Source organism: Thermobia domestica, chromosome 6, assembly GCF_964235325.1.
Source record: "Thermobia domestica chromosome 6, izTheDome1.hap1.1, whole genome shotgun sequence".
In the NCBI taxonomy this organism is placed as follows: domain Eukaryota; kingdom Metazoa; phylum Arthropoda; class Insecta; order Zygentoma; family Lepismatidae; genus Thermobia; species Thermobia domestica.
Window position 1 is genome coordinate 9,426,014 of NC_137459.1, and position 21,524 is coordinate 9,447,537.

Sequence of the window (21,524 nt, forward strand, 5' to 3'; positions counted from 1 at the left end):
GCAGTATGACAACCCACCGCCTCCCCCCCAGAAGTCGGTCCTGGATCCGCCCCTGGTAGTAACACCTACTGAAAACGATTGCGCATATGTACTCCTCCCTCCTGGTGGGGGATCCTCTAAAATCACTAAGTGTGATAGTTCCCTGTCTGAGCAGGAAGCATACAAATGCACTCTGCTTGTGGCTACATGAAGGACATCTACTGACAGATTAGTCACACTTCTACGAACTACTTGAACTTACGGAGGCATCTGCGCGACATCTATTAAACGTTGGGTAAATTATTTCGAACATTTTTTGCTTACTGCCATCTGAAGTTTCTATCTTGTTGGATACTTTTTATGTTTGATATAGCACATTTACTTGAAGGGGTTGTACTGCATTAACTTCTTGTCGAGAACTATGAAACCAATTGGCTGCAGCGACCCTCCAAAGAATAAAACTCGCCCTTTTTCAACACAAATGCTACGAGACTAATCCTAAAATTTGGAAAATGTTACTGTACCCGTAAACCATCCATAAATAGGCTTTTGTCCTTATTTACTTCAAATTCTCAAGATATCACAAACAGATCTAGCAGTAAATTGGAATCCCCATATTCTACACTCAAAAAGACTCTTAAATGATTGCAAAATACTTCCACCTATATCTTCATAATAAACAATTTGAGTAGATTGCTTTTTTTTTTAGTAAGAGAAAAGAGTACAGATGAAGTGAAAGATAACATTTTCATGCTACATCAATCATTTCCCTGTTAAACAAAAATAGTTCTATTGAGAAAGTGTAAAAATGTATGCTCAATTAGGAACTCTTCGAGGGAAGTGCGAGCCCGAAGGCCCCTTTCGTGGATGTGCCCCTGCTGAAAAGTGTCAATGACATCACTTCACTGACACTGAACCAAGGATACTGGTGATTACTGTTAGAAGAATCAGACACTTGATAGGGTCGTAGTTATTTTTACTAACTCATAGGGATATTTTACAACACCATGAAGATGGTAGCAAAGTTATTCTGGTCTTAAGATGTGTTAGTTTTTACAAGTATTTTATAGTTGCCAGATAATTTGTGTGTAAACTTGAAAATGTCTCTTAATATAACTCTAAACATACCATTCTTCATTGTTATTTTAGATTTTTGTTTTTCTATGTTAATGAAATAAACTGTAAAACAGGACTGCAGAGGTAATAAGTAATACAAAGTCTCCCTGCCCTTACAATGCTTTACAAGGGTTTTATTTCCTCGATCACTGAATATTATTCACCTGTACGGAATATGGCTATACCTCAGTGGCGGATCCAGTGGAGGCAATTGCTCCCCCAGAAGTGCGAACTTTCTTATTTTATATATAAAAATAAAACCAATCCCAGAGTTTGGACTTCTTAAAAGTAGCAGTATTCCAACCCACCGCCCCTCCCCAGTATTCCCCCAGAAGTCCGTCCTGGATCCGCCCCTGCTATACCTACTAATGTATCTCGCCTTTGACTCCGTTTTAAACTTTTTTGCCATATTCCGATTTATAACTCCCGAGTTACGTGATCACTCGAGGCAGGAACTAATGTCTTGAATCAACTTGTATCCCTGACAAACAACGTCGCGCAGCTGATTTACTTTACCTATATAAACATCGTCAATGGTAAAAAGTTGTTTCTGAATTCTTATTACCTCAGATTAACCTTGGTGTTCCTCCGTGGCGAACTCGCTCTCTAAATTTACTAACTTAGATTATAACACAGTTTCAACGGATTTCAACATTTTTACTACTGAACAATACTTTAGAAACCAAATGAAGAGAATATTGGTAATTTAGAGGTGAACTTTCTTTTATTTGTGTTTTCAATGTTCATGTTCAGTTTCAGGCAAATGACCTTGTGCTCTGTAAAACTTAGTGAATAAATAAATAAATAAATACACGGAAAATGAGTAAAAGATTTGACACACGAAATGTATTAAGTGTCTATGCAATTATCATTACACGACTACTTAGCACTCTTATTATAGATCACTATATTGACGATCCAAGAAGTTGCAATCTACCAGAGCTCGGGGCAAATGCAAGTTGTACAGTCACGAACATAAATAAGTAGAGGAAAGTCTTTATTTCTTTTTGCTCCAACCTCTAGTTATTTCTGTTCGTGGTTGTACAGTCCGCAGCAAAAAACCTGCAACACGAGCATGTAATTTTATTGTGGAACGACGAAGTCTTTTGCTCGAAAATAAGTGTGTAAGGGAGGACGCCGAGGTTTCTCCTAGGGATGGGCAAAACCGGTTTTTATAAAAACAGGTTTTCGGTTTTTTATAAAAACCGAAACCCGAAAACCGACATTTCGGTTTTCTCCAGAACCGGTTCGGTTTTTCACCGAAACCGGTTTCGGTTTTCTCCAAAACCGGTTCGGTGAAAACCTTTCGAAAACACACAAAACTATTTCTGTGGAAATGGATTCGGTTTCCGGAGAACAACGAAACACCATTCTGGTCAGAAATAGAACAAATTAAAAAAAAACGGAATCGGTTTTGAAGAAAACCGAAACCGGACCAGGTAAAAAACCGAACCGTTTTGGAGAAAACCGATAACCGATTTCGGTGAGAAACCGAACCGGTTTTGGAGAAAACCGAAACCGGTTTCGGTGAAAAAAAACGAAAAACCGGTTTTTGTGCCCACCACTAGTTTCTCCTGGCGTGATTCGTGCCACTTAGACGTTATGTTGATTTTCTGGTCTGTTAGGCGTAGTTTCACAATAAACTTACATGCTCATGTTGCAGGTTTTTTTTTTTTTTTTTTTGCTGTGGACTGTACAAGTAATGACATCCTATTCTGTTATCTGGAATTGAATGACCAATAAAGAAGCGTGAAACACACGATTAGCCAATCGAAATGTCCGAAACAATTCTCAGATGGTCCTAAAATGATAGCTCTGTCATTACTCGAATTACTTTCATTTATTGTCAAAGCTTCCTCAGAAATATACAGGGTGTATCAAAACGGACTTTACAACTTTGATAATTCATATTTATTTATTTATTTAGCTTACAGACATGGTTTCGATGTCATTTTGTACCAAAATACATTAAGTTTTTTTAGCTTATACCTAAAGAGGTTCAATATGGCTTCCGTTAGTGATGCAGCACACGTCCCATCTGAAGTAGATTTTTCGCTAAAACCGCTGTAGCACGTCAGGTATGACTTGTTCAATTGCAAGACAGATCGTTTGAGATGCAACCGTTTTCTCAACACACGCCAAACTGTCATGTGTGGGACGCCCAGCTGTCGAGAAGGACGCAGAGTTGATTTTGTACGACTGTTCGCATAGCTTTGTCTCACTTGCTCTACAACGTCTTGACACGTACGGGATCGACTTGAAGATTTGTTGTGTCTCACTGAACATCCAGTTGCAACAAAACAGTAATGCCACTGATAAATAGTAGGCCTACTGGGAGAATCTTTACCATACTTTGTACCAAAATTACGTTGCACAGTTGTCGTAGATTTGGATTCTTCAAAGCAAAACACACAACTAGCACCCTCAGGACCAGTAAAGCCAGCCATCTTTGCTACAACTGCCGCTAGCGCTTGCGGTGGCTTGTTTCTGAACTAGTGTACTACGTGAGTCAAAACTTGATGTATTTTCATACAAACGACATCAAATGAATAAATAAATATAAGTTTTCAAAGTTGTAAAGTTCTTTTTGATACACACTGTGTACTGACGACCTTAATTCATCCTAAACAGTTAAATAATTCTAATGTATTGTCAAACAAAGATTGTGAATAGACCAACTTACCTCTTTTTTTTCACAGTTCGTCTGCCTCAGCCACCATTTAGCTCGTTAGTGGCTGGGCTAATCAAAAGGGCGCCGTTGCCATCCTGGGTTTTCGTAAACTTCTTCTGGAACATCCCACCACGCTGGCACTCCCTGAAATTACACAAAGCACATGAGTTTCTCGCAACAAATAATACACAGCTAATATTTTTATACCACAAAAGAAAGAATTGGTTTCACAACTCACTTTAATACATGTAAAAGTTTTGGATTGTAACTTCGTATGTTACCAAGCAAAATTGGGTATATTAAAATCTGTTTTATGTATATTTAAAAAAAAATCATGAACAACGAAGGAGAGGGATGTGCATTCGCACTCAGAAATGCCTAAACACTACAATACAATCTCGTTGTGTCTGCTGTTTTTCTTTAAATAATAATCTATTAAGTTAGTAAAAGACAAAGGAAACACACTGCTGAATAAAGATTTTAATATTTTTTTAAAGAATGTAATATCACGCTTCAATCTTAATATATCATTTGCATTTCCAGCGCACCTAGCTCTTTCGTCTTTATTTCTTGATTTTCCTTTTACACCTCTTAAAAAATAAAAAATAAAAAAACTTGTTTCCACTTTTAACGATAAGGAACTAGTTTGTGAAAAAGACAAGACTAGTTTTCATATCAAAACTGCGATAACTAACTAAATGGAATAGGTGTTCGCTACTGTTCGAGAACAAAGTTCTTATATTTGACAACAAACAAGCAATTCATGCTGGGATTTATTTGACCATTTGCTTTAGCATTGTCCATGTGACCTAAACGTGATTTATGAATGTACTATTCAAATAGATCAGTTTGGTAAATTTAACTACCATCATCATCAAGTTTCTTTCCAACTTAAAATACTTATTTACCTATTTATTGTAAATACTAGGAATGCAATGGATGTACCCGATTGCAATGAAATGACCTGAGCGAGCTTAAACTACGTAATCATTCCTGGCCATTATGCAATAATAAATGCCATTTTTAATTGTTGACAAAAAAATCGCGTGAAAACTTAAGTCTATGCAAGCGTTTTTCGGTGATTATTCCTCGATATTACATCGGATTTTTGATTTCGACCTATGTTATCACTCAGCACGACATACTCTATCAGCGTGCTAAGTTTGGTTGAGATCGGCCAAACGGTCTAGGAGGAAGCGTTTTTCGGTCATTATTCCTCGATGGTACATCGGATTTTTGATTTCGACCTATGTTGTCACTTACCACGACATACTCTATCAGCGTGCTAAGTTTGGTTGAGATCGGCCAAACGGTCTAGGAGGAAGCGTTTTTCGGTGATTATTCCTCGATGGTACATCGGATTTTTGATTTCGACCTATGTTGTCACTCAGCACGACATACTCTATCAGCGTGCTAAGTTTGGTTGAGATCGGCCAAACGGTCTAGGAGGAGTTCGCGGACAACCAAACGGCTAACCCGAATATAAGAGCTTCGCTTCGCTCAGCTCAATTATAATTATGAGAGACTTCGCCGCCCTTCGAAACCTGTCCTCCCGTGCAAACGCACGTGTTGCACACATGGCAGAGCCAGCCCTGCTGTATCCAGTCGTTAGAAATACAAAATTTGTGACAGAACAAATTTCGAAGGTGAATATTCAGTCTTTAGTGGGTATTCATCTGCGAGGTATCAGAGCAAAAACGTTAAAGAGTCTTCATCCCGGCGAAATTAAAATATCGCTAATTTTACAGTAATTATGTGATATCTTCAAATAGATAAAAGATAATCGAAGTGTGGAACAAGAGCACCCTAGACAATATTATTTTACATGAGATACCGTTATCAAGACTCACTTATCTGCTTTCGATTTCCAGCCATTTTGAAAATCGGCATTTATTTTCGCGTTTCTAAACGGCTGAAAACGGAAAGCCACTAGGTGACTTGTGATAACGATACCTCACGCAAAATCATATTGTCTAGGGCGCTCTTGTTCCATATTTTAATTATCTTTTATCTATTTGAAGATATCACATAATTACTGTAAAATTAGCGGTATTTTAATTTCGCCGGGATGAAGACTCTTTAAGAGATATTGAGATGTTTTTTGCAATCGATTCATCACTCCAAGCATTCCTCCATTAATCCTCTATTCAAACTGGAAGTGGTACAAATCAACCACATCTAGTTTCAACATATATCCCCATAGAACGAAAACAGTACGGCATACTGAGCAATGTCTTTGATGTGGAACAGGTTCTCTATTGCAACCTCTATAGAGCAATCTTATTCCTCTATTGCAACCAATAGTTATGGTCATACTACTTGGAGTTTGAGTATTGAATTCACAGAGTTCGGAAGTCTACCGCTATTTCACACTGTGAAACAAAACTTGCTTGTTTCTTACAGCTAAAAAAAAAAAGTCTTGAAATGTGTATTTACTTTTAAGAACTCTCTCTCGCCTTGTTGACAGACCTAGTTACAAGAGAGACTGACATAGTTATTATGTCTATTAGATGGCAATATTACTTAATTGACACTGTTTACTGTAATAAACTTAGGAAATCTTTTTGACTAAATTCTTGTGCAATTTCTTGCAAAATATGACGGCAATGCAATGGAATGGGTAATAATGTCCTTATCTGATATTTATTTATGATGTGCAAGCCTCTGATAGAAGTTTCATTTAAAAGTTAAACTGCATATTATACAGGGGCCGCGCTGGCTCAGTGGTAGAGCGTTCGCTTCTCGTGTATGGGGGGTACTTGGTTCAATCTCAGCTCGCACCAAATGAACTTTGTGGTGGACAAACACCGTATACGCGGGTTTTCTCGGAGTTCTCCCGTTTCCTCCCACTTTCTTCATTGCTCCATTTCATTCATTTTTCATCATCACTGTATCCTTTAGCCTAGCCAGCATAATCGTGGGACGTAAAACTTCAAGATTTCAATTTTTTCAATCCCGAACGGTCTATCGAGAACTTGGTACTGATGAAAAAGTAAAAATATACCACTAGTAACACACGTCAGGATAAACAATCAAACAAAAATACGATTCCTTATTGCGAAGGGAGGGGGTCTGTTTTATTGCACTCTAGTGTACATTAAAGCATTTTTGAAAATTCCTGGTTATGCCCCATAGCCTAAAGTAGACGGGTGAACGATGAAGGTAAGAATGATAGAATTGGTGAAATGATAATGTGAAAGGAAACGGAAGAACCCCGAGAAAACTCACAGACACGATGTTGTCCATTATAAACTCACTACCTTTGAAATCGAACCAGACCCCTAACACCAGAGTCGAGCGCTCTACCACTGAGCCTCCGTGTCCCTGAAAGTATTTGTTTGCATAAACTTATATCCCAATTTGTTAATCTGTTTCAAAATTATTGGTAAAAGAACCCAAGAGTGGGATACAAGACTTCTGCTCGCTAATGTACGTCATCATCATCATCATCATCATAGGTATTCTGCCTTTATTGGCAGGTCACTTGCTGCAGCTGAGAAGCTTCCATGCTCCACGGTCCTCCGCTAACCTTTTCGTCTTCGCGTATGATCTTTCTGTTTTAATATCATCCATTAATTGTAGTCTCCTTCGCCCCCTCCCTCTCTTTCCCGCCACCATACCCTCTAGGACGTCCCTCATGATACAATCTCTTCTTAGGCAATGTCCCAACCAGTTTCTCTTTCTCTTCCTAATAATATCTAAAAGTGTTCTTTTCTCACCCACCATTTCTAACACACTCTGATTCGTTTTCCGCTCGACCAAACTAGTTCTTTCCATTCTTCTCCATACCCACATTTCGAAGGCTTCCAGTCGATTTTCGTCACCTTTACGTAATGTCCACGTTTCCGCCCCATACAGTACAACACTCCACACGAAGCATTTTATGAGCCTTTTTCTCAACTCTTTGTTCAAGGTCCCACAAAACAGACTTTTCTTTCTTTTAAAGGCTTCTTTCGCCATTCCTATTCTTGCTTTTATTACACGTTCGCATTTCATGTCATTACTAAGAATACTACCCAGGTATCGAAAACTATTCACTTGTTCTATTTTCTCCCCTCCTACTTTTATATTTGACTCAGACCCCTTCGTTCCAATCACCATGGCTTTTGTCTTTCTAACATTTATTTTCATCCCATATTCCTCAAAGCCCTTTCTCATTTTTTCTAACATTTTATTGATTTTCTTTTCAGATTCTGCAACAAGCGCCATATCGTCTGCAAATCTTATACATCTAATCATTCTACCTCCTACCGAAATGCCATCATCATCATGTAGGCTCTTTTTCACTATTTCTTCTATATTTAATAGTGTTGGCGAGAGGCAGCATCCTTGTCGAACTCCCCTTCCAATTGCACTCTCTTCCGTCAGTTCTTCCCCTATCCTAACACTTACTTGTTGGTTCATGTATAAGTTTCTTATGAGTCTTCTATCTTTCCATTCCAACCATATCTTTGTTAGAACTCCCAACAACAATTCCCAATTCACGCGGTCAAAAGCCTTTTCTAGATCAATAAATACAACATACACCTCTTTCCCTTTTTCTATAAACCTTTCACCGATCACCCTTAATAATCCAATAGCATCTCTTGTGCCCTTGCCTCTTCTGAACCCAAACTGCTCTTCCTCAACATCTTTATTTGTTCTTCCATATAACCTTCTGTTCAGTATTCGGAGCAGGTTATATTAATATAACCTAATGTACGTAGGTTATATTAATTCAAATAGTTGTAAGGAACTGCGTAAAATTACAGAATAAAACCAGTTGAGCTCTGACATTGGCAGAGCAATGACAGAACGACTGGAGAGATGGGGCTGGAAAGATAACTATGATTGTTCCTACATTTAAAAGTAAATCTTTTTTATCCGCACCTTCTTCTGTTTCTCGCAAAATAGCTTACGGTTCCTGAGATATGGCTCCTTAAATACTCCGAAATTCGAACTGTGGCACCGCGTAGCGTAGTCGTTAACGCTTTCGCCTTCGGTGCGAGCGGTCCCGGGTTCGATTCCCGGTAGGGTCACTCGGCGGAAAAAAATGTAACCTGCTTTTTCAGGCCAGCCACCCTAAATGAGGTTTTCCTGGGTTTTCCTCATTCACACCAGGCAAATGCTGGGGTGGTACCAAACTTAAAGGTCCCAGGCCGCTTCCTTCCTTCCCCTATCCTTTCTTCCTTCACTTTCCCCGGATTGTGTGCTCGCAGAGGGACGTCATCCCTCAAAACGTGAAGGGCTAAATGCTCTTGGATGCTGAAAGCCCAGAAATCTAAATCCTATTCCGAAATTCGAACTTTTTTGGTCAATAACTGGGGAACGGTGGTCAGTGGCCACCAGTTACTATTTGGTACCAAAATGTTCACCATCTTCTTAGCTATTGACCAATGTCAATATCCTAACTATATATAAAAGTACATGAACTGAAATAAAATAAGGGGGTACTTCCGGTTGACGTGGAAACTTGAAATTTGACATGATTGTAGCTTTCCGGGACTAACTCACAGGGAAATTGCCAGAAGTGAATACTTTTTAATATTTAGGGGGTCTAAAAGGGGGATGAAGAATTCCCCCATGTTATTTAAATGTTTCTTTTCTTTCTTTCTTTTTCTGACATATAATCTCATGTTTAGGTACTTGGAATTGGAATAAAAACTCTGTATTCTTGTACGTTCTTGTTAGCATTACCTAAGTAAATCAGTAGAAATAAAAAATTCTAACTTTAGAGTGGTTTTATGGGGAACTGAAAAATCTTTCCCATGTTATTTACATGGGACGTTCTGTACACCACAAAATATTTAGGCACTTCTGGTAGGATTAGAATGTGAAATTTGACACGATTGTCGCCTTCCGGGACTAACCGATAGAAGAATTTCCTAAAATGAGTATTTTTAATTTTAAAGGGGTCTAAGGAGGGATGAAGAAATTCCCATGTTGTTTAAATGGTCGTTTTCTTGCGATACAAAATCTTATCTTTTAGATAGTTGAAATACGGAAAGAAACTTGAAATTTTGTAGAATTGCGGGTTTAAGAGGTGTGAGGCCGTAGGCCGAGCAAGGGCGGGGGTATGGGAGCGTAGTCCTCAGTTGGACAAATTTAGGAAATTTGAAAAGCAAATGCACGAAATTCAGTATTGATGCAAAGGCTGATAGACTAAATAAGTAATGAGAGGCCGTAGGCCGAGGGTCTGAGGGTCAAAGGTTAGTCATTATATAGCTTATGGTTCCCGAGAAATGGCTCTTTATCTCCCGAAATTGGACATGTTTTGGCCAATATCTCCGGAACAGTAAGAGTGACGCGAAAAATTCCACCACTTCCTCAGATAGTTTTTGATGCTCTATCGCAGCGTTTCCCAACCTTTTTCAACTTGCGGCACACTATGGATGTAACTTGAAATTCTCGCGACACACTCATAGATATCATTATTATTATTTGCAAATATAAAATACCATGGTATTTTTTTCTGTGATTACTGATCATCTCACAGAGATGAAAGCTCGATCACTGGTTTTCCCCTATGCTAATTCATTATGCTTATTTTTATTCTAATTTTAAAATAGAATCAATTGCAATGAAATATAGAGGACTCAGATTTTTAAAAATACGCTTTCTTTTTCGAAAACTGTATCCAACCTTTCACTAAGAAGGAAGATCACTAAATAACGAACGAACAAACAAATAAATGTCTTGTAGTTTTAATTTTGCTGTTTTTTACCAAACACGGTGCATATTATTGCAATCACACAGCTTGCGATGCATGCAAGTCAAAACACAACTGTTGAACAAAGTGTTGTTCTGTCATTCACGTGCTAATGAGTGTTCTACGAACGTTCACTTGACGCGTACCGTACAAGTGCTTCAATTTCTCGGTGTTTATATGACTCTCGATTGAAGAGTAACGTAGCAGCTAACTGTGTAAATGTGTACGAGCCGAAATACTGTCTGGTACACAGTAATAGATGTAGAATAATATATTACAACTACAGTAATTTTTCCATGGTAGAAATTCATAATAATGTGAAATACAAAAATTTACATTTTTTCCTATGTCTTGCAATTTGGTTGCTATAGAATTAATAATTTTGTTTCGATTTTCTCGCGGCACACCAACGGTTCATTTGCGGCACACCGGTTGAGAAACGCTGTTCTATCGAATGGAGGGCTCAAAATTGAAAAATTTGCAAATAATAGACAGACATAGAGAAATCAGTAACGAACTTTTTAAGTTCGTTTATTATTATTCTATTAACATTTGAAGTTATGAAGTACGTATAAGCTCTTTGTTTTGGAGTCAGCTCTCCCTAAAACGTTGCATAGAAAATGATATTCACCCTGAATGAGCTGTGCGCTACTGATATTGCAGGGGTGCATATTTTAACTACTTTCACATCTTGCTTGACATCTACATAACACAAACAAGATAATTTCTGTAGTGATGCTATTTAATGTGATAACAGAATCCTGTAGAATTATTTGAGAGATTGGTGGAGGCTAAAATGAACATCTTAGAATGCCAATCATTTCCATTCCACGTCCAAGGACACTGGTCTTTAAGCTAACACGGAGGGCAAATAACAAACATGGTGGAATAATTGGCGGACAGATGAATGGGGAGAAACTCCAGTATCCTATATAAACAAGCTCATTACATTGATCTACTAGCAACCGTAGTAAAAAGAAATGTACGATTGAAACAGCAATGTTACGCTTTACAGTTACTCAACCATGAGATGATTCTACAGTAAAAGTTATTTTAGAATAATTTTGGTTAAGAGGCTCATTAACATGATAATAATAGTTCATGTGTTTGAAATCAAGTGGAAGTTTTACGTCCCACGGTTACGCCGGCTAAGCTAAAGGAGACTTTGGTGATGGGAAATGAAGGAAAATGGTGGAATGAAGAAAGTGGGAGGCAATGGGACAACCCCGATAATGCCACACAAACGGTGTTTGTCCACCAGAAAGTTCACTTGACACGAGCTGGGATGGAACCAAGACCCCATCCACCAGTGGTGAACGCTTTACTACTGAGCCACCGCGGCCCACTGCATGCGTTTGGTAATTTTATATTTCAGAGTTGTCAACCTTACTCCCAAAATTTGAAGCCGTAGCGCCCTTCTGTAAATACGACCCAGATCTTACATAGATGTGGAAGATATCTAATGAATATTTTCTTTCAGTTTCTAATTAAGCAAAAAGTAATTTTCCTTTAAAAATATAAAATACTAAAACTAAATAAATTACGAAATATTTTTTATTTTGAAGAAGTGGTGCAAATCCTCCTATAGGATGTGGCGCAATATCTTAATCAACTTTAAGAAAAATGTAGGTGTACTTGAACATAGTTTTCATTTAAAAAATCGAGTGATGCTTTTCGGATCAAAAGATCCAATATATTTCAATCACAAATTTCACATAAGTCTTATATCTGGAGAACTACATATAGTGTAGCCGAACCCAAACTATCAGTTAACTCAGTATGATGTACTTATTACGTAGAAAATACGAAAACTCGATTTAGGGCCTGTTCAAAAATGTTGTGGTTCCTGATCAAAAAATTTATTATTAACGAAGATTGCATACTTTTGATACAATTTTGTTCTATGAATAGGCTTGTTTTCTGAATAAATCATTTTAAACTCCTTTTCTAACTTTCCTAATTCTTGCGTCCTGCCTTATTCCAACTTGAGTCGGAAACAGTGTTCCAGTTGGGAACAAATTATCAGAACTATTTCTCTATAAACAAAGCTGTTTAATAATAATAATAATAATAATAATAATAATAATAATAATAATAATAATAATAGTGTCAAGTGAATTAATAAATATACGAACTTATAAGATCTAACCCTCACTTAACCTATAACACATCCTTGATGGAACCCTGCACGGTTTATTTCTTTTGACAGCACAGAGCAAAATTTTGTTACAATTTAGAACGTTTTTTTCAGTAGCTAACTTTGATGACGCTGCAATGTATTACCTTGCAATAAGTTCTCCGAGAAGAATAGAAATCCTCTACCATATAGGTTACTGATTTTCCTTGTTACTAGCTACACTTGCCAATAGCCAACGATACAATAAGATTTATAACTACATAGCTATAATTGCAATAATGATTTGCAATCGGGAGCCATCTAATAAAATCGGCGAGTGCTCTTTTCGAACTTGAAGACATGCGTCTTTATTTTGCCACTAGTTGAAATGCCCGTTCTTTGCACGGGAAGAATAGGTTTATGGGAAATACTTGAATCTCCTTCCCCTTAGAATATTTATTTCAATAAAAGTGTATTGATAAAAACACAGAAGACATTCTTTTTTCGCATAAATATTGAAATACCCTACCCCCACAGAATGCGCCGCTAATCAAATTCATATGAATAAAAAAACCAACTTGAAATGGGTACTATCTATTTTCCAAAGGTCATTTCAAACGGGTAGGACATTTTCCCGCTCCGAAAACTATGAATTTAACACAAATTTTAGTCATTGTTGACATTTCACTTTCACCCCCCGCCCCTTTACCGATGGTCTTACACGACATTGTGAGCGTCACTGTTCATTTCAGCAACTCCAAAAACGATTGGCTACACACTAATATTAGTCATTTTGCATTATTTTTACATGGCCTTCTTTTTAACTCCCACTTCTTGGAGTGTCTTATCCCCCACAGTATTTCTTGCAGATTGAACATCATTTGCCTAATATGTTTAGTTAAAATTGCTCCAGACGTTTCGGAGCTACGCTGGAATATATATTCATACACATACAGGGATATACGGCTTTTTAGTTTCCTCTGTATATTCCCTATCCAGCTGACTATAGGGCGACCAGGTTCTGACAAGCGAAAAGTAGGACACAAATGTAATAGTATATGATAGTTTAGTGCGTAGGCAATACGCATGTTCTTATTTCGCTTAACATTAACCGTAAGTTAATCATTCATTTCTGTTATTAAAAAGAGAAGTACTCAACAATAGTATTGAATGAATTCAACACAACTGCAAATACTTTCATGAATGTCAAATACATGATTGTTAAAGCAATTAAAACCATTTGGAGTCAGTTTAATAATAATAATAAAAAAGTTGAAACATAAGATTTTAATGGAATATAAAAATGCGGTTCATCTTAACGGTTATTTATCCATTTGCATTTTTTTTCCAAAACATTTAGCAAATTATTTTCATTAATATAGGATATCTGTTTACCAACTAAATATCAGTACATTGCTTGGTGACATATTTTTCGTCTGAATGTACAGCGTGCAGTAACATGCTGTTTTGCAAAATCATGTCATGGAATTCAACTTTGGTAAAATTATAGTTGCATTTGGTTATTATTAGGTGTTTAAGGGTTTCTGTTTTCAACTAAGAATTCTCATCAGTCTACAAATTATTCATTATAAAAAATACCCACTAAATGGGAGCATTTGTAACAGGGAAATACATCTATATTCTATCACATACTTCGTAACGGGGAATGAGTTTCCTTCAAAATGCTTGAATAATTCACTCCATCTTAAATCTATCCTCATTTGAACAGTGTTCCATTTTTTATTTGTTTTTTTTTTTTTCAGAAATAGCAGTTATTACATTTCTTTACATATGTAATCTCATCAAATTGATAGGAATCGTTCGTTTCTTTTCCTCACAATTTACTAATGTATTTCAAGCTGCTCTGGCCATTCCCCATTCAATTACTGAGTTCAATCTCGTAGAGTTCAAAAATTGTTAATGTCTGCGAAAGTTGTGGATCACTGCTCAATATACTCGTTACAACTTGAATAAAGTAGAAACTTTCAGGACATTTCGCAAGACAGTTTTTTTTTTTTTAAAAAAGGATATTTCTCGATTTCCTAAGTGTATTCGCAACACTCAGGACAGCTCTTTGAAAAACAGTACTGTACTGCGAAAATCAGTAAGTACGTCTGCTCACCCTAAGTTGACAGGCTCGTTCATGTCTAAACTTGGAATTAAATGTCATCGCCAATTGTAACCTAATAGCTTGGCGAATCCAAATTATGGATTCGAAACTAATCTGTCATTTGAGACATTTTATTTTTCACCCCTTCCCAACCCTGAATTTCGACGGGGCTGAATTTCGACTTTAACGCTATCGATAGTGTAATTATTAGTATCGAGAACTATGGATTAGACATCAGTATTGGTCGTTTTCGATTATTTTCACATCGCAATCCTTTTTCACCACCCTCGAGGTGCCAATGGGGATTAAACTTAGACTGAAATGCTATAGGGAGTGTCACCAATCAACTTAAGGACACCGAAATTTATGGATTCGATACTAACATCGGTCGCCTTTGATTATTTTTTCCATTCCACCCAAGGGTACTAATGGGGTCTGAACTTCGATTTAAACGGCATAGGGAGTGTCGCAATTCATTTCACGGACTCCGAAAACTATGAATTCTATATTAATATAGGTCGTTTTGTATCATTTTATATGTTACCCCTCCCCTAGATGTGCAAAGGGGTATTACCCTCACTGAGAGATACACTCCCAGTTGACGGACATCGAAAATGTCACCAATCAGCTCATGGACTCCAACAACTACAGATTCACAACTAATATCTCTCGTTTCCATTCATATATAATCCTCCCCTTCTCATTCTTGGGTGCTCTATGGGGATCTTACCCTAACAGTACTGTTTTCTAGGCTGCAAATAATACGTGTACCAAGTTTGATTAAAATTGCTCCAGGCGTTCCAGAGTTATGGTGGAACAAATACACACATGCATATATTTTTAATCATTAACAAAAGTACTCGAATGAGGAAATTGATCTGGAAATCACTTTTTTTTCTGTTGCAGCTCTCGATGTGCAGACTACGTCCGTCGTTGCTGAATATTTATACTTGTAAGGTTCACTTTTTAGTTCCTTTCTCATTAGGGAATTTTGTTCGTTCACATCAACCGGATATCTCTCTCACACGCTCCAGCAGTATGATATTGTATACGGAGGTGTTTTTTTTTAACATTAAAATAATAAATATCGCTGCGAACACCGGCCGCATCAATCAAGTATTGCTGGTTACGATATTATATATTTGTAATTATTTGGTGTAAGATATAGAAGCTTGCTTTTACAATCTGAGAAATGCCTATGGGAATACGTAGAAAATCTTTCAACTTTACGTTCCACGTTTATATCGTGTAGGCTAAAGGAGATGGTGATGATGAGAAACGAATACAATGGTAGAATGAAGAAAGTGGGTGGAAATGGAAGAATCCCAAGAAAATCCACGCACACTGTGCTTGTCCATCAAAAACCCAGTTGGGTGCGAGCTGGGATCGAACCAGGGACCTCTATGAACCACCGCGGCCCAGGGCGATAGGTAAAGCAAATAGGGCATAAGACTAACTTGAAGAATGCCATAAACAATCGTTGACAAAGTATGAGTACTCTGACATTTAAAAAAAATCGATTCTGCAGTTGTTTGTCACCACTATCTATATTACAGATATGCTTCCCATATGAGAGAACTGCTTGTTCTCTCCGTGTAGCTCAGTTTCGAAGGGGAGCAAAGAACTGTGACGTTAGACAGCATGCAATTGGATCGTTGATTATATATATATATATATATATATATATATATATATATATATATATATATATATATATATATATATATCTGGTGTTCTAAAAATAGCGAGAGCACTATTCTACAGGCCAAAATAAACCGAAAATTATGATGGTATGCCATTCCGGGGCCTACTTCAGCCACTATAGGGGAATGAAAGTTCCACAAGATGGCAACGTCGCGGATTAACTTGGCGCCATTAGCATCACTCTACGAATACGACAAGCAGCTGAATCGATTACTACAATAAGTGATGCTAATGTCAATCTATATCGATTTTACAGCTGCAATCTGGAAAGAATCGATATAACTATGTGCTAGATCGGTAGATCTAATATCTGGTTCTTCATTTGCGACGTTGCCACATGGCGACGACGCATTCGTGTCCAGACGAGCACTCGGAAGGTATACAAATATATATATACCGCATATTGCTTTATTTTGACTTGTAGAATAATGCTATGTGGTCCGTGGGAGCCATTTTAGAACACCCGACAGCTGTATTTTTCTCAACTCTACTTGAATAATCACACTCAGAAAAACGCACAGAGCTGCATTAGAAAGATCGAGAAACTCTCAATTTTTTTCTTGCATATCTAGTGGAGTATTTAAAGTATATAGTACAGTTATCTATGTTACAGAGCCCTTTAATCATAAAATCTATTGTAAGGAAGCGAATTGACAACCGGAATGATTTTCTTTTCCTTAAAAAAAAAAAAAAATCAACATTTTAGTTCTTCCAAAACAAACATTTTTTATTTAAAAAATACGCCCATTTTATAAAGTATTTCTTTTATGTCTGACTTTTGACCTTGTGGTACTACCTCAGGGCCCGACTTGTTTTGATGGAACCTAAAGGAATCTTCAGTCCCAGGGATCTGAATTTTATGTGTAAGAGGGATACTTTCTATATTACGTAGAATTACCCACTTTGTTACTCTAAAAAAATGTATACTTCTTTGTTTCTAGAACTCGAAATATATGCGAATGTTAATGGCACAAAGTGTATCCCACTATACGCGAAGAGAGCTTCACGGATTCTCTTTGTGAGACAAGAAAATTTCTTAGTTTCATGTGTATAATAGAGCATGAATGCTTAGAAGATATTTTAAGTAAGAATGCAGCTTTGACTGAGTACAAAATTTAATAAAACCCAATTTTGTCCAATAAAACCTACTGGTGTGTGTTCTTCGCAACCATGTTGGTAAGAGGCTGCAAAAGCATATTTTTTTTTCTTTTGGTTATCATAATTCTTTCAAAACAGATACAGTATGCAGATAATGAAATTAATTCTTAGTCATATGTTCCACGGTTATGCCAGTTAGGCTAAAGTTAACGATGAGAAATCAATGGAATTGTGGAATGAACGAATGAAGTACGAGGAAATAGAAGAACCCCGAGAAAACCCAGCCATACGGTGTTTGTCCACCACAAAGTCCAGTTGGCGCGAGCTGGGATCGAACTAGAGATCCCATGCACCAGAAGTGAACGCTCTATCATTGAGCAACCGCAGCCCCCAGTATGGAACTAATATCTCCTTGTAACTATTGACAAACTTACTCTATTTTATTTTTTATCTTTACTTCTAAAGAAAAAAAGGGAAAAATGTGTGCAGTAAGAACACTAAGAGTAGAAAAGTAGAGCAAGAGATTAGTTTTAGAAATTAGAAGTGACGTTCTAAACATCGAAGGATAGTAAAAGCAGAGATAAGAATGGCGAAAGAAGCTTGGTGAGAATCTGAAATGTTTTAGGAATTAAGTGCAACGATAGGGAGAGAGAAGTCTTTAGGAAAAGAAAGGATTATTATTATGAAGATCTGATGTGAATGGGAAGTAAATGGAAGGATAGGAATAGGGAGACGAGCGTTTAGGAAGAAAATCAGCAAAGATGGAAATGGCGAAAAACTTGAGCAAGAAGAAGAATACATTCTGTTTGACCGTTAGACAAAAAGAAAAAAGTTCCGAAAAAGATCCATAATATATTTCACGTGGAGTATTCTATTCTACACAGAGAAAAAAGTATGTGATGTACGTGAAAACGTAGGTTCCATGGTAAAAAGTGTAGTTTTTACACTTAACGTACGACTATAGACAAGGGGCGGATCCAAGGGAGGGCTATAGCCTCCCTCTTGAAACTCAGATATACACTGGATAGAATGAGCTTGAATCCTGTTTTACACTGGATAAAACGGCAAAATATGGCTTAGCCCCTCCCTTGATCATATCCTGGATCCGCCACTGACTATAGTTAACATCCTAAAGCAAACGTACACCTGAAACCTTATGTTTTTATAACGCTTTCCGTATAACTAGTATACGTGAGTAGTAGAAAATGGATCGATCTGGAACAGTTTTAGCCAACTCACAAGCCACTGAGAAAATGACCACCGTGCACCGTGAGCCCACGGTCTTTTATGACCTCCATTTTAGGGGTGAATTCGTTCTCTTTTATGACCACTTTTTGGGGGGTGTATTCATTCTCTTTTACGAGCACATTTTAAGGGGTGTACTCATTCCCTTTTACGAGCATATTTTTCAACCCATATGTTAATTACGAACACATAGAAGAGCACATAACACATAGCACTATTTTAACATAGCAGAACATAAGACTACGTAACATAGCAAGGGAGTACTCGTTCCCTTTCATGAGCACTTTTTCAACCCTTATTTTAACATAGGAGATAACACATAAGATTACGAACACATAGAAGAGAAGATAACACATAAAACTACGCAACACACAACAGAACAGATAATACATAAGAATACATAACATAACAAGGGTGTATTCTTTCCAACCCCTATTCTGAACATAGCAGATAACACACAGAAGAGAAGATAACACATAGCACTATTTTAACATAGCAGATAACATATAAGATTACGAACACATAGAAGAGAAGATAACACATAACACTACGTAACACACAGCAGAACAGATAACACAAAAGAGTACGTAACATAACAAGGGTGTATTCTTTCCAACCCCTATTCTGAACATAGCAGATAACACATAGAAGAGCAGATAACAGATAGCACTATTTTAACATAGCAGATAACATATAAGATTACGAACACATATAAGAGCAGAAGACTACATAACATATCAGGCCTCCATTTTAGGGGTGAACTCGTTCCCTTTTTCAACCCCTATTTTAACATAGCAGATAACACATAAGATTATGAACACACAGCAGAACAGATAACACATAAGACTACGTAACACACAGCAGAACAGATAACACATAAGAGTACCTAACATGACAAGGGTGTATTCATTCTCTTTTATGAGCATATTTTCCAACCCCTATTCTGAACATAGCAGATAACACATAGAAGAGCAGATAACACATAGCACTATAAGAGCAGAAGACTACATAACATAGCAGGCCTCCATTTTAGGGGTGAACTCATTCCCTTTTATGAGCATATTTTTCAACCCCTATTTTAACATAACAGAAATGACATAAGCATGTCCTCAAACTACTGACCATCGTGAACAAAGGTCAAACTCGAAAACGAAACAACATATCGAGGTGCTGTTTCCACATTTAGCAATTGGTCATCAAAAAGTACTGACCATCGAGGTCAAAGGTCAAAACTCGAAAACGGAGCCACATACTCAGGTGCTGTTTCCACATGGAGTAATAGGTCATCAGGTACCACAAGTTCCAAAATAGTGGCCATCGAGGTCAAAGGTCAACATACTTAAAACCTAATAACACGAAAACTGAGCCACATATTGAGATGCTGTTTTCAAATCTAGTAACTGGTCATCATCTACTACAAGTTCTAAAATAGTGGTCATCGAGGTCAAAGGTCAAAATACTTAAAGCCTAATAGCTCGAAAACGAAGCAACATATTGAGGTGGTGTTTCCACATTTAGCAATTGGTCATCAACTACCACAAGTTCCAAAATTAGTGGTCATCGAGGTCAAAGGTCAAAATACTTAAAACCCAATAACTCGAAAACGGAGCCAAATATTGAGGTGCTGTTTTCAAATCTAGTAATACGCCATCAACTACTACAAGTTCCAAAAATAGTGGCCATCGAGGTCAAAGGTCAAAATACTTAAAACCTAATTACTCGAAATCCGAGCCACATACTCAGGTGCTGTTTCCACATTTAGTAATCGGTCACCAACTACTACATGTTAAAAAATCATGACCATCGAGGTCAAAGGTCAAAGTACTTAAAACCTAATAACACGAAAACTGAGCCACATACTGAGGTGGTGTTTCCACATTTAGCAAGAGGTCATCAACTACTACAAGTTCCAAAATAGTGGCCATCGAGGTCAAAGGTCAAAGTACTTAAAACCTAATAACACGAAAACTGAGCCACATATTGAGGTGCTGTTTCCAAATCTAGTAACTGGTCATCAGGTACCACAAGTTCCAAAATAGTGGTCATCGAGGTCAAAGGTCAACATACTTAAAACCTAATAACACGAAAACTGAGCCACATATTGAGATGCTGTTTTCAAATCTAGTAACTGGTCATCATCTACTACAAGTTCCAAAATAGTGGTCATCGAGGTCAAAGGTCAGCATACTTAAAGCCTAATAGCTCGAAAACGAAGCAACATATTGAGGTGGTGTTTCCACATTTAGCAATTGGTCATCAACTACCACAAGTTCCAAAATTAGTGGTCATCGAGGTCAAAGGTCAAAATACTTAAAACCCAATAACTCGAAAACGGAGCCAAATATTGAGGTGCTGTTTTCAAATCTAGTAACTGGTCATCAGGTACCACAAGTTCCAAAATTGTGGCCATCGAGGTCAAAGGTCAAAATACTTAAAACCTAATTACTCGAAATCGGAGCCACATACTCAGGTGCTGTTTCCACATTTAGTAATCGGTCACCAACTACTACATGTTAAAAAATCATGACCATCGAGGTCAAAGGCCAAAATACTTAAAACCTAATAACACGAAAACTGAGCCACATATTGAGGTGCTGTTTCCAAATTTAGTAATTGGTCATCAGGTACCACAAGTTCCAAAATAGTGGTCATCGAGGTCAAAGGTCAAAATACTTAAAACCTAATTACTCGAAAACGGAGCCACATACTCAGGTGCTGTTTCCACATTTAGTAATCGGTCACCAACTACTACATGTTAAAAAATCATGACCATCGAGGTCAAAGGCCAAAATACTTA

General features: G+C 37.4%; 1 protein-coding gene across 9 annotated transcripts in view; it reads right to left on the reverse strand.

Annotated features, from left to right (window-relative positions):
- The window catches only part of p120ctn (adherens junction protein p120), a 360,526-nt gene that overhangs the window by 185,523 nt on the left and 153,479 nt on the right, over positions 1-21,524 (reverse strand). For all 9 annotated transcript variants that reach the window (XM_081761305.1, XM_081761309.1, XM_081761302.1 and 6 more), the window contains exon 2: positions 3,779-3,910. The gene's annotated coding sequence lies outside the window, so the exon portion shown is untranslated. The remainder of the gene's footprint in view (positions 1-3,778; positions 3,911-21,524) is intronic.